The sequence below is a fragment of the Lemur catta genome, chromosome 2 (genome assembly GCF_020740605.2).
Source record: "Lemur catta isolate mLemCat1 chromosome 2, mLemCat1.pri, whole genome shotgun sequence".
NCBI classification, from domain to species: Eukaryota; Metazoa; Chordata; class Mammalia; order Primates; family Lemuridae; genus Lemur; species Lemur catta.
This window is the reverse complement of record NC_059129.1, coordinates 107,313,791-107,326,684: the sequence shown is the minus strand read 5'-3', so window position 1 is coordinate 107,326,684 and position 12,894 is coordinate 107,313,791. Positions and strand designations below refer to the sequence as shown.

At 37.1% G+C, this 12,894-nt stretch overlaps 1 long non-coding RNA gene across 1 annotated transcript in view; it reads right to left on the bottom strand.

The window, feature by feature from the left end:
- Positions 1-973: 973 nt before the first annotated feature.
- LOC123633191 overlaps positions 974-12,894 on the bottom strand; it is a 33,996-nt gene continuing 22,075 nt past the window's right edge. Inside the window, exon 3 of the long non-coding RNA XR_006733557.1 lies at positions 974-1,012. This is a non-coding gene — a long non-coding RNA (uncharacterized LOC123633191). The remainder of the gene's footprint in view (positions 1,013-12,894) is intronic.

Sequence of the window (12,894 nt, the reverse complement as noted above, 5' to 3'; positions counted from 1 at the left end):
TTCGCCAAATAGTTCCCTGCCCCTTTTCTCCCAATTTGATTTTACTCTCTTCTCAAAGAGAAGGGGGGGAAATCACCTATGCAGAAGCAGTTCTTGCCTTGACGGTAGTAACAAAATACACTAAATCCAAAACCACTGAGCCCTGCAGACAGATTTCAATCACAAAAGATCGGTAAACAGAGCATCTGCTGTATGTAGCTCACAAGAGGGAATGATCTCACAGGGATGAGAGAGTGAGAGACCTCATCCACTGGAGTTCTTCTGGAGGAGCATTTACAGTCTTGGTAGTCACAGCCTCTTGGAGAAATTTCCTCCCTTCTCTTAAAACCAGCCACTGCATTCAAACACTCTCACCTCAGGGAGGTGTCAGCTGTGACCAGGGCCATCACCTCAGGGCTAGTTTCCCCTCTCTCAGTGTTAGCATGTAATTAACCTTGCAGAGCTTGACTGTCCAGAAGTGATAGAAGTGTAGGTTACTCACCCTTTCATTAGAATAGGAAATGTTTTACTGGGAGCAGTGCTTTTCTCCATGTTTGCTTCCAGGTGCTTTGTTTGAATTCTGAAAGGCCAACTCCATCTCAGAGGTTCTCAAGACCTACAGAGGAAAGCACTTCCATCTGACCATCTTAGGAAAAACTGTGGATGTTTACTTTTATACTTATCTTTTTCACAAATTGCATTTAAGAGAGATTCTTCACAAACAGGTCAGAAGGAAGTGATACTGTTAAGTTTTGTAAAGGTGGCTGGGTGTGGTGGCTCACACCTATAAGCACAGCACTTTTGGAGGCCAAAGCAGGAGGATCACTTGAGACCAGGAGTGAGAGACCAGCCTGAGCAACATGTTGAGACCCCATCTCTACAAAAAATAGAAAGCCTGACCTTGTAGCACATACCTGTAGTCCCAGCTATTCTTAGGCTGAGGCAGGAGGATCGCTTGAGGCCAGGAGTCTGAGGTTGCAGTGAGCTATGATGATGCCACTGTACTGTAGCCTAGGCTACAGAGAGAGAGATCCTGTGTTTAAAAAAAAAAAAATTAAATGTTCACTCGGGTAAACCACTGATTTGTATAAACTTCCTGATGCCTTAGAGGAAGCCTATAAAGGAGAGAAGGAGCTCTGGAAATTAAAACTAGCTTTAATCTGGTTTAAGTCTTTACTTTGCAATTTACTACTGTGGGCCTTGGAAAATAGCTCAACTTTAGATCCTCAGTTTCCTCATCTGTAGTGTGTTGATATGATACTTCCATTGAACAGTTATAGAGAAGATACAATAAAAATAGCTAATGTTTTTTTGAGATTTTACTACACCATGCCAGGCACTGTGCGAAGAGAATTACATGTGTTAATTCAATTATTATGGTTTGGCTCCGTGGTTTATGCCTGTAGTCCCAGCCCTGTGGGAGGCCAAGGCAAGAGGATAGCTTGAGCCCAGGGGTTGGAGGCTGCAGTGAGCTATGATCATGCTAGTGTTCTCCAGCTTGTGCAATACACAGACCCTGTCTCAAAAAACAAAAGAAAAGAAAAAAGAAAAAAAAACCTACAGTTATTAGAGAGGATAACTGGTGAAAGTGCCTAGCTGTATTATGTTATCCATGAGTATTAATTTCTCTTTATCGTCTCAAATCTGGTTTTATTTCTTTAGCCTCTCAGCAACTAGTCTTCTAGTTCAGTGATTCTCCAACCTAGAATGTTAAAATCATCAGGGGAGCTTTAATAAATTCTTTCTAATGGGGTTCCCACACCAGACCAATAAATCAGAATCTCTGAGGTTATGGTCTAAGCATCAGCATCAGCATTTTAAAGTCTCTTTCCAGATGATCATATGTCAACCAGGATTGATAACTCTTCAAAGGAGGCAGTGCCCATAGTCATTAGCTCCCCTGGCCCCGATACTGCCTTTGATTGACCTGTAAATCTGCCTCTGGATGACATCCACCTCTTGTAAAGGGCCCCCATTACTGTACATCTCAAAAGATCTGCAGTTCTGCTTTCTGGAGTCTACAGGATGAAGTTAGCCTTGATTCCACAGGAGAATGCTTCCATGTGCCTAGGTACATACTAATTCCATTACTTTTCCTCATCCATTCTGAAAGCTCTCAGGAGTTGATTTGCTTTGCCGATGGCCCTCTCAAAATCTGATCGCAGAATAGAATTCAAGGTTTCATCCAAATAACAGAATTGGTTTATGGTTTCATCCAAATAACAGAATATAAAGATGTTTAATGGCTTTGTTCTAATTACTGTATTGCCCTAAGTATATCGTTGAACTTTAATGGCAGCAATATTACCCTATTGACTCCTGTATTACAATCTACTAAAATCCTAAAATGTGAAAGTTTTTTTCACAATTGCTGCTATGACATACCTTCGCAGCCTACACTCATTGCAGTTTGTGTTCAGCACTTAACATGTGATGCTATTCAATTTTTTTTTTTTTTTTTTTTTTGAGACAGAGTCTCACTCTGTTGCCGGGGCTAGAGTGCCATGGTATCAGCCTAGCTCACAGCAACTCCTGGGCTTAAGCGATCCTACTGCCTCAGCCTCCCAAGTAGCTGGGACTATAGTCATGCGCCACCATGCCCGGCTAATTTTTTCTATATATATATTTTAGTTGGCCAGATCATTTCTTTCTATTTTTAGTAGAGACGGAGTCTCGCTCTTGATCAGGCTGGTCTCGAACTCCTGACCTCAAGCGATCCTCCCACCTCGGCCTCCCAGAGTGCTAGGATTACAGGCATGAGCCACTGCGCCTGGCCTGATGCTATTCAATTTTATTGTGTTAAATTGGGCCTCTTCTTTTTGCTTCTTGACATGTTAGGTGCCATTTATATAATCTGCATCTAATTTCATGTCCTCTGTAAATTTGGTCTGTATGCCAGGTCATCATTTTAGTTCTCATTCTGAGGCACTTTCCACTGCCAACTGAAACTTAACTTGAATGCTATTGATGAATATTCTCATCAGTTGAGAACCCACGTGTTACCTAGCCATCTTTTCTTCCCTTGTCCCAGCGTGGCAGCCAGTGTGCATAGGTGCATGGCACCTTTACAGAAATTAGAAAAAGCCACCCCCACCCTCACCCCAGCTGAAGGATTAGGAAAAAGCAACTCCTTCCTCCCACATGCTACCCCAAACAGACAGCAGCTGTGCTTTGTCTATTAGATGTCTTTGCTCTACTGGTATAGCAACATTGTCAAAAAAAGGAAATGACTACTTACTGAATTCTTGTTAATGTCTATTAAATTGTGTCTTCCTTTTCTAAGTGCCCAGATGTTACTCTAATGATAGTTTATTAATTTTGCTCAATATCTGTGAAAAGTCTCTTGTCTTGATTTCAGAAATTTCTTTTTTGAAAACAGAAATTCCATTTGTCCACCTCCAGTTTTTTAGGATCCCTCTGTGCTGATTCCAGCTGAGACTCCTTATTGCTGAACTCTCCTTGCTGAGATGTAAATTTTCTAGGCAAAAGAAGTTAAGCTAAAGGGAGCTAAGTTATATTTTCTTAACAAGTTTCTTTACCTATCTTAGTTTTCAATTAATTTTGAATAAAAGTTTATTTTGTCCTTCGCTTTAAGGATTTGTTTTTTTTTTTTCATAATAGAAAAAACCAAAAAAGGGAATTAGTTCTGTTTTGTTGTCCATTTCTCTCAAGCAGAGGCATCCCTTCCATGTTCTTCTTGTCTGAACAAAACAAAAAAAATGTATTTTTTGTTGTCCTTAGTTTATTCTTGGCTCCAGCCTAACAGACCCCAATATTACAGGGCTGTTATGGTTATGTTTTACATTTCTGCCCTTTAGCTTTTACCAACCAGTCAGCTGGTCTGTGACTGTACAACTGCCTCAATCCTTGAAATGCTTTTTTTCTTTTTCTTCCTCAGGCCAAAATTACTCTATTTGTAAAACTGCCTTACCCTACACCTATAGATTCTCTCATCCTCAGGTCACTGAAGAGGCATGATCCTTTTGGTTTGCCCAAGCCATATTGCCCTGTAGTTTCTCCTTCCATTTCTGAGCATTCAGCCCTGGCCAGATATATCCACCAGAGACTTCTCTAACCTTCCTTCCTCAGGTCTGGCTCCCTGACTTTTCCAGGGCTGACTTGCTCCTCCCCATTACAGAGACTGTTCTGCTGCTACTGCAGATGACTCAAGCTTCCTGAGCTTAGTTTTCATCTTGAGAACAAAAGGAAACATTTACCTACTTTTTTTTTTTTTTTTTTGAGACAGAGAGTCGCTTTGTCGCCCTGGCAAGAGTAAGTGCCCTGGCGTCAGCCTAGCTCACAGCAACCTCACACTCCTGGGCTTAAGCGATCCTACTGCCTCAGCCTCCCGAGTAGCTGGGACTACAGGCGTGCGCCACCATCCCCGGCTAATTTTTTTTTTATATATATATTTTTTAGTTGGCCAGATCATTTCTTTCTATTTTTAGTAGAGAGGAGGTCTCGCTCTTGCTCAGGCTGGTCTCAAACTCCTGACCTCGAGCGATCCACCTGCCTTAGCCTCCCAGAGTGCTAGGATTACAGGCATGAGGCACCACGCCTGGCCGAAACATTTACCTACATTTTTAATCATAATCCAGTTCTACCTCCACCACCAGTCACAATTTTAAATGTTTATACACACTTCTTCTTTGGGTTCATATTTCCTGGCCTCACACTCTTCTAACAGATCATGAAGTATGCCAGGCACTTCTATATGTGTCTCATTTTGTCCCCACAGCACTGGTGGTGGCATTACACTCATCGCATTGAAGAGAAAACAGAGGCTCAGAAAGTTGAAGTGAGTTTCCCAAGACATAAATGGCTCAGATCATATATGATTAAGCTTTCTGACATTATTTAACAAATCCAGGCTCTTTCCACTGACCCACTTGGCCTATGCTATCTTTTCATTCCTAAAGCCCCACTTACAGTTTGAGTGTCCTGGCCTCAGTTGAAAGTTATTCTCATTCATTCACAATTGACTTTTGAAATGGATGCTTTTATATCATCCTCTGATTTATTATAAACTACTCAAGGTGTCCCAGACACCTTCCAAATTATAGTACTGTTCTCTGAAATTAAAAAATTATTGATATTTGCTACATGAATGAATGAAATTAGATATTTGTTCTTTTCCTCAGAGTTATTGAATGGACCAGAAGGAGTTGAATATTTAATTTCTTTTTTTTTTAAATGTGGCTTCTGGGAACTGTAAAGAACTTTGACCATCACTAAGCTATCTAGAAAATGAATATTTATTAGGTCTTGGTTTGATTTAGTGATTCCTTATAACTGGCACTTGGATAGTATCTAATCCTCTTTTTACCAAACTCTGACCTCTTCCAGAAAAGTGCAATTAAGGAAGAGCTGTGTTCACAAGGTTCTGAAGACAGGTTCATGGCCAGAAATCTGACTGCCTAATGTCCACGTGCTGTTACGGTCTGCTATTCCAAGAAATAGCCCAACTTCTGTCTCCGTGACCTGACTCTTCTGTCACCCACTGAGTTTATTCTTGGGATAATTGTGATTATTCTCATGTTTTTGTTAAATCAGCAGTGAGTAAAATTTACTAAGTATTTTTTTAGATAAACATTAGAATACTGAATTCATAAGGCAAGCAAGCGTAGACTTGTTTATTGGTAACTTTAGCACATGTAGCTTGAAGAGGAGCACAAGTTGCAAAGGAGACTAAACCTGACTTTCATGGCACTAGTCCACTTTTTATTGTCCCAGGAAAGTTTTACTTTATAGTTTTGTTTGTTTCGTTTCTTGCTTTCATCTCCTTTACCAAATTATAAGCTCCTTCATGGTAGAGACTATCTTCTTCATTTCTATGTCCATTCCTCATATTTACTAGCATGGTGAATATTTGTTAAATTAGAATGCAGTTTTCAAATTGTGGCTGTGTACCAGTCTAGATACAATGGTGGAGAATTTAATGTGTCCATTAAATAAGAGCACGGACTTTGAGGTTGAACAAAACTGGGCTCAAGCCCAGACTCTCTGTCATTAACTGTGTGACTTTGGGCAGACAAGTTATTTAATATCTTTGAGTTCCACTTCCTCATCAGTAGAATTCTGGTTTGTGTACTTATCTCAATAGTTTCTGGAAGGAGTAAACAAAATATTGTATACAAAGTGCCTGGCAAAGAATGAGAACTAAATAAATAGTTGTTTATCATAACTTACGATGGTTCTAAGGGCTGTCAACAAGAGAGACCATTTGGAATCAGTCTTATGTGGACTGGAACGTGCCTGGGATTTTTTGGGGGGAGGGGCAACATTGGAACCAATTAAGGTGAGTTATACCCTGACTTTCACAACCCTGCTAAAATAGAGATCACACCAGTTTTGCACTAGTTTGGAAGTGCAAGCCTTATGGGATTTTTGTGCTCAAGGATTCAGGAGGAGATAACGGGTTGTCCTGGCAATATTCTGTAATAGTAATTATAACTCCTGACTATATATTAGCATCACATGGTAGTACCAAAAACAAACCAATGCACAGTCTCACCAGCAGAAGTTCTGATTTAATTTCTTCTAGGATGAAGCCCAGGCATATGGAGAGCTTTTAAAACTTCTAATGCCCAGGTTGTAGCTTGTACCAATCAAATCATAATGTCTGAGGTGTTTAAAGTACCTTGATTCCAATGTACTAAAAATTTGGGAACTGCTATTCTATGAGAGGGTTACTAGACAGGGATTGAACCAAAAGAAGAATTAATTAGATTTAGAGAATATGTTTATTTGCTACATTTGTTCTTGTTTAATAATTATATAAAATATTATGAAGATTGGTTTTCATTTACTCAAATTCACTAAAATATTTGTTCCTAAATACTTTTGTAGGATGTGCAATTTGGGGAAAATAATACTTGATGTCAGTGTTGGCTGAACTGTGAAGTTGATTTGATATTGCAGTTAATGTTTCACTTCACATTTCTGCTGCCTTATTATTATCGTAATAATGAATTCCGATGAAACATTTAACAGCCAGACCATTCAGACCTTTTCTGCTGATGAGATTAACTGTGTCAAGCAAATAAAATCTTGGAATTTTGCATTTATAGCATCTTTTAAATGAGAAATAATTGACAGCTTGCTAATGTTAAACTTAACTATGTAGTCCAACGACATGTTTCTATATCCTTTTCTCACCCAATTCCAAAGAATACACACTGGTTCTTCTTCTGCATTTTCTTTCATTTTTATGATGTTTTAATAGGGCCATTTTGAGTTGGCCATTTTTACTCATCTTGGCCAAATGGAAAACACTGCCATTTTTTAAAAATGCTAAAATAACAAAATTTAAAAGCTCAACTACAGTTTAACAGAAAGGCAGCATTCCTTAGAAGCACTTATCATCTAAGTGAAAAAGGCAGAAGGAAACTTGGAATAATTAAGGAGGGGATGGGTATATTCACACCTAATGGGTGCAGTGTGCACCGTCTAGGGGATGGACATGCTTGAAGCTCTGACTTGGGTGGGGCAAAGGCAATATACATAACCTAAACATTTGTATCCCCATAATATGCTGAAATAAAAAAATTTTAAAAAAAGAAACTTGGAATAATTATATTCTGACCTTTTCATTTTACAGTGAAACTGAAGCAGTTCCTGCTGATGATTACTGGTAGAAGTAGAAAGAGAAGTCAAACATCCTGGTTCCTGACATCAAGCCAAATTTTCTTTTTCTCACGGCTCCATGCTGTGTGATTGGCCAAAAAGTACAACTGACTTCTCTTTTTGAGGTCCCTATACTTCATATTAACTGGCAGTTTATTAAAAATGCAAAGATACATTTCCTCCAGTAATAAAATGTCAGCACATAAGGAGAAATAAGGTTTATTTTTGGAGGAAATCAGGTGCCTACTCAAATGTCCATGGATGGCACCTTTCATTTAGCAGTGTTAAACTTAATTTGTATGGTACTTATGGTATAACTTTCCCCTTGATATATGGGCAATGTAAGCTCACATCACTACATACTTAAAATCACTACTGAACTAAGTGCCTGCCCTTGAAGTATTAATAAAGTCTTTGATAAATTTTCACCCATCTTGATTTATTTATCTGCTCATTATACCTGGGATTTAAGGCATTTAAAAGTTCTAACAAATTTCCATCTTTTTATTATATGAATCAATTTTCTAAATTTCCTGCTATTATACAAGAAGGCTAGATAGCAGTGATTCTGTTCAGGGTGAGCAGATTAATATTAGGGTGTGAAGATCAGCTGGGTATCAATCATACATATATGGCATATGTACATAGTATTATAGGTATAATCTATATTTTGAAATCTCACTTTCTGATGAGTCATTAAATATATTACAACAAAAAGCAACTATTATGAAGTAGAAATAGGACATTGGATACTAACAATCTTGGATTGTAATTTAATGAAAAAGTCACTTAAAGGAAATCTTCCTGAATTACACAATGTTAATGTTGTTTGGGATGAAATTAAAGGGTTAATTCAAGAAATTGAAAGTGCTTGATTCTAGGACTAAATCTGTCACAAACTAGCAGTGTGAACCCAAAAGAAATTATTCCTCTTTTATTCCCCTATAAATTTGGAAAATTTAGTAATAGCATAAACCATGGTAACGTGAGAAAAATCACTTAAACTCCTTGAGTCCCAGTGTCCTTAACTATAAATGGAAGAAACTGGCCTACTTCCATTGTTCTCAAGTCTGATTATACTTTAGAATCACCCAGGAATCTTTGAAAAAAAATGATGCCCTGCAGTACCCGCAGACAAATTAAAACAGAACTTCTGGAGGATGTGGCCTAGGCTAGTGGTACTTGAAAGTGTGGTCCACGGACCGCTGGTATTAGCATCACTGGTGTATTAGTCAGCCGGGGCTGCCATAACAAAATACCGTAGACTGGGGTGGCTTAAATAACAGAAATTTATTTCTCACGGTTCTGGAGGCTGAAAAGTCCAAGATGAAGGTACTAGCCAATTCTGTTTATGCTGAGTGTTCTCTTCCTAGCTTGCAGATGGTAGCCGTCCAGCTGTGTTCTCATATGACATGCACATGGAGAGAGAATGCTCTCTCTCTTTCTCCTTCTTATAAGGCACTGTCCTTATGTCCTAATTTAACCTCTAATTACTTCCTAAAAGCCCTGTCTCCAAATACAGCCACATTGGGGGTTAGAGCTTACAAATGAATTTGGGGGAACACAATTCAGTCCATAGCACTTGGGATCTTGAAAATTTTCAGACCCTAGCTCAGATCTATTGAATGAGATTCTCTAGGGGTGAGGGGCAGGCATCTATATTTTAACAAACTCTGCAGGTGATTCTTATGTACAGTGGAGTTCGAGGACCACTGGTCTAGGCCAGTGGTTTTTACACTAGACTGCACACTTGAATCACCTAGGGAATTTGTAAACCTTTGATGCCTGTGACCCGATCCCAGAGATTCTGATTTACTTGTGCAGGATGCACAGTCTAAGCAAATTTTAAAGCTCTGAAAGTGAATTCAATCTGAGAACCAGTGGTGTAGAAGATCTCTAAGAATCTTTGTAGTCCAAAATGGTACGGATTTTAATATAATGGCATATATATAAGTACATAATATAATATAATGCATAATTAGAATAATATATATCAATAGGAGGATGAGAGGATAGCTCTGTTTCGTGGCTTCAGATAACTCACATTTGTTTGTAGTCCTGTTTCTTTTAATCACTTGATGATATAATGTATTAAACAGAAATATTTTGAGAATTACTATTTTGATAGTACATTTGCTAGATATATGATCCTTTACTCCTCGGCAAAAATCAAAGGTTTATTTGATGGTCAATGTCTTTTTTTTTTAATTTCAGATATTATGGGGGTACAAATGCTTTGGTTACATAAATTGCTTTGGCATCACCCAAGTCAGAGCTACAAGTATGCCCATCCCCCACACAGTGCATCGCACCCATTAGGTGTAAATTTACGCATCCCCTTCTACCCCTTCCCACAAATGCTTATTTTAAAAGAATCTTAATGAATTTAGAGTCCGGGAGTAATTCTAAAAAACAAACAAACATAATGTCATTATTTTTCAAATCTCAAAAAAGTTTATTCAATCATATAAACAAAGAAATTATAGGTATTTCTTAATATTAAAACTTATATTCAGCATTATATAATTTTTAAATCTTTTGATACCAGAATGTAAATGACTCCATGATAAAACTATAGATGTCATTTCTCCAAAATTTTATGATAATATTAATAGTTGTAGACAATAACATTTTAAAATACATATCTCAAATCACCAGAGCTCTGACCAGTGAATTTAACTAATACTGTCAGCACAAATATTAGCACATAAAATAGAAAAGTCAACCCCTGATATTTTTTCTTTTCTCTCTCCAAGGCACATGAGCCATTTAAAAACTTCAAATTCATCAAAAAGGAATAAGTAACTAATGAATCAAAACTAGCAATCATCTTTAAAGTGCTGGAGTATGATAGGATCATTGCTAAGAATGGTATTTGAGCACTAGGCTTAATTAGAATTCTGTTATGATGAGGCGGAGGTGGCAACCTTTTCCAAACACATGGACATATTAAGTATCCATACTGGTGGTCACAAAGGGACTGGGAGAGTTAACACCAAATTGATACATCTACTCCAAAGTGCATGCTCTGTTGAAAGGAGGATAATGGTGTCCACTTTGTTTATAAGTCCATCACAAACCAGTTTTCAAATATATTATTTTCCCCATGTTTTAATAAGTAAACATTACCAGGGAAATTACAAATGAAATATTAAAATACACGTCAAGATGTGACTTTCTTTCCATATGCAGATGTAGGGCAATATTCCTTCTCTTTAAGCAAGTTTTTAAGTACATAATTTGGAGAAGGGGAATCATTTGAAAACAATGTTGCCATAGGAATTGTGCTCTCACTGGATGTTACTGAGAGTGACTATGGCCTACCTAAAAGATCTTGGCTCAAAAGTCAACAGGTATCATTTTGTGAGTAAAATGAGCTACATCAACACTTAGAACCACAGATGACCTGTGATTAGCATATGGTTGAAAAGAAAAGGCAGTATTATAGAATCCCGATTTGTAATAATATTGCGACACTCCTATCTGTTTCCACCTAGCCATATCACCCATCCTATATACTGTATTGAAATGAAATATCTCTATTACAGTTTCTATTCTGAGTGTGAAAGAACAGCACTAACTTTTGTTTGTCCTTGATCTGTCAGCTGTTGTTCTCTGAAATTTAAACCTAGACAGAAGCTTATAAACTTTACTAATATTAAAACAGTATTTGTTATTAATATATATAGGAAACACAAGATATGTAACTATAGTAGCTGAGCTAAAATTATAAATAGGAAGAATCATATGTTTAAATTTGATCATGATGGCTGACAAAAATTAGTAAAATCCTTAACAATTAGTATAATATTACCTCTTTTTCTAAATTTTAACTTGAAAAAGTTAAATTGCCTTCAATAACTGAAAGTACTCTATGCTGTCATAGCACTAGTGTTGAAATCTTCTAGCTTACAGTAGAAGATCATTCTGTTAATGTTATTGCATTCATATATATATACATTTATATATACACATATACATATATACAGACATATACATGTATATATAAACCATAAGTATTTAACAATGTTTTATTATTGGACATTTGGGTTGTTTCCAATATTTTGCTAATTTAAACAACACCATGTTGAATATCTCTGCATACACATAGTTCCACACATACGTGCATACATTCCAAGGAACAGAATTGATGGATGGAAATTTACCTACCTTTTAAAGATTTGTTACATATTTGTCCTCCAAATGCTCTCTCAAAGGATTTTCTTTCAGATCAAAAGTGTTTTGTTATCATTCACATATTTCATAGAAGAAGGGATGTGACAAATGGGTCAGGGTTGTATGAAAAAATAATTCAGGTTTGTACAGGTTGCCTCATTTACACCCGAGAGCAGGGCTCTCCTGACAGCAGGCGGAGCAAATTCTAATATCTCTAGAATACAGTTTTTTTTTTAAAAAAGAGAAGACAATATGGGAGTTGTTGGAGAAAGAAGTCGTGAAAGAAAGATATCATATATGCAAACCTATAAATGCTTTTAGGTTTTCTATTTAGTCTACAAATGTGTTTTCTATTTAGTCTACCATGAAATCATAAGAATTGTTATGCAGTCTAATAATCTATTTGACAGGTCCTATAAGACAGATTTTCTTCAAGCCCTTTTTTTAAACTAAAAACTAATATGGATAGGTAGATGATAGATGATAACAGGAAGACAGATGATAAAGATATAGAAATATATATATAACAAAGTTTTAGAAACCAATGTTTATCTTTCTATTTTCTATTTTAGTCTATTTATTATATTAAATAAGAAAGATTTGGGTCAACTAAATGGATTTCAAGACACGCTAATATTTTGCAACTTGAAGCTTAAAAACATTGCACTGGGGTTATTGCATGTGTGTAGAGAGATTGTTCACGTTTACCTTCAAAGTTTAAGGATATAGACTTATAAGAAATATGAAACTGAAATAGTGGCTTCTAAACTCTTTCTAACCTACATAAATCTGACTGATAAATACATAAGAAGATCCTGATGCTTTAGCCAAACAAGAGACAATAGTAGAGATAACTTTAATCAAAATCAAACATCTTGTGGCATTTAAAAGCACACTCATACTGGCAGGAGAAGGAAACAGCAAATAGCAAGGTTTAAAGCAATATACCACCTTTAAGATTTTTCAAAGGGCCACATAAATCTTCTAACAGGGAGATCATGTGTTTAGGAGGCATACCAGGCACATGAAGAAAGTTTGTAATTGTTGGAGCTGTAAGGCACCAGCGGTTCCCCACAGCCTAGAAGCCATCAGCTCATCAGTGCGAAGGTCCAC